This window comes from Sorex fumeus, unplaced genomic scaffold (genome assembly GCF_029834395.1).
Source record: "Sorex fumeus unplaced genomic scaffold, SorFum_2.1 ptg000033l, whole genome shotgun sequence".
Taxonomy (NCBI): domain Eukaryota; kingdom Metazoa; phylum Chordata; class Mammalia; order Eulipotyphla; family Soricidae; genus Sorex; species Sorex fumeus.
The window spans coordinates 22,873,291-22,874,259 of NW_026606090.1; the positions used below are offsets into that span (position 1 = coordinate 22,873,291).

The window sequence follows — 969 nt, forward strand, 5'->3', positions numbered from 1 at the left end:
AGTTTCTTGTAGGCAGCAGAATGTTGGGTTCTGTCTCTGAATCCATTTTGCCACTCTGTGTCTCTTAATTGGTGAATTTATACTGTAGACGTTGAGGGAGATTATTGTTATGGGGTTTTGTGTCATCTTTCTGTAATGGTCTCTTGTGCTTGTAGGTTTTGTCTTGTCTTATAGTAGCCCCTTTATCCCTTGTTTCAGGTTTGGTTTTGAGTCTATAAAGTTCCTGAGCTGCTGTTTATCTAGAAAATACTGTACCATTCCTTCTATTTTGAGTGAGAGTTTAGCCCGATAGAGTATTCTTGGTGAACCATTCATTTAAAAATATGGAATGCTTCACGTATTTACATGTCATCCTTGCGCAGGGGCTGTTTTAATCTTCTCTGTATCATTCCAATTTTAGTATATGTGCTGCTGAAGCGAGCACTACATTTATATTTACTAAAATATAAATCAGAATGACAGCAAAATCACAGAGCTTCCTATGATTGACTACTGTTTTAGAAGTTGTCAAACTAAAGAATAAAGGTTCTAATTAGCCAGTAGAGACATGATAAAAAGATAAATTAGGACTTTTGATTCCATATTTTCCGTTTTCAAGCTGTACCTTAACCAGATTTGTGCTGGAAAATATTCCTCAACCAGCTTTTAAAATGTATGCATAGCCTCATGTGTAGAGTGTGCTGTATCTGTGGCCCAGGAGCCTTCACTTTTATTAATTTCAAAATAACTTCTCTGGAATTTGGACGGGGGGGGGCGTTCACAACTTATTCTCAACAGATCCGTGTTTGTCTTCATTGTACTGTCTAGCTCTGGTGCATGGGGCATGTTTCCTTAGTCAATTATTTGGGAGTCTTCTGATAGCCTTATCTGGGTTCCTGAGAGTTCCAAATAAAATCAAACCTGCCACAAACTGAATATCAGTGAGAGACAATGAGGCATAAACTTATTGCAAAATGAATGAGATACTCT

General features: G+C 37.6%; 1 non-coding gene across 1 annotated transcript; it reads right to left on the minus strand.

Annotated features, from left to right (window-relative positions):
* Positions 1-317: 317 nt before the first annotated feature.
* Positions 318-424, minus strand: LOC130026248 (U6 spliceosomal RNA). Its single transcript, XR_008792858.1, has one exon. It is a non-coding gene; the product is annotated as a U6 spliceosomal RNA (small nuclear RNA).
* Positions 425-969: the final 545 nt, after the last annotated feature.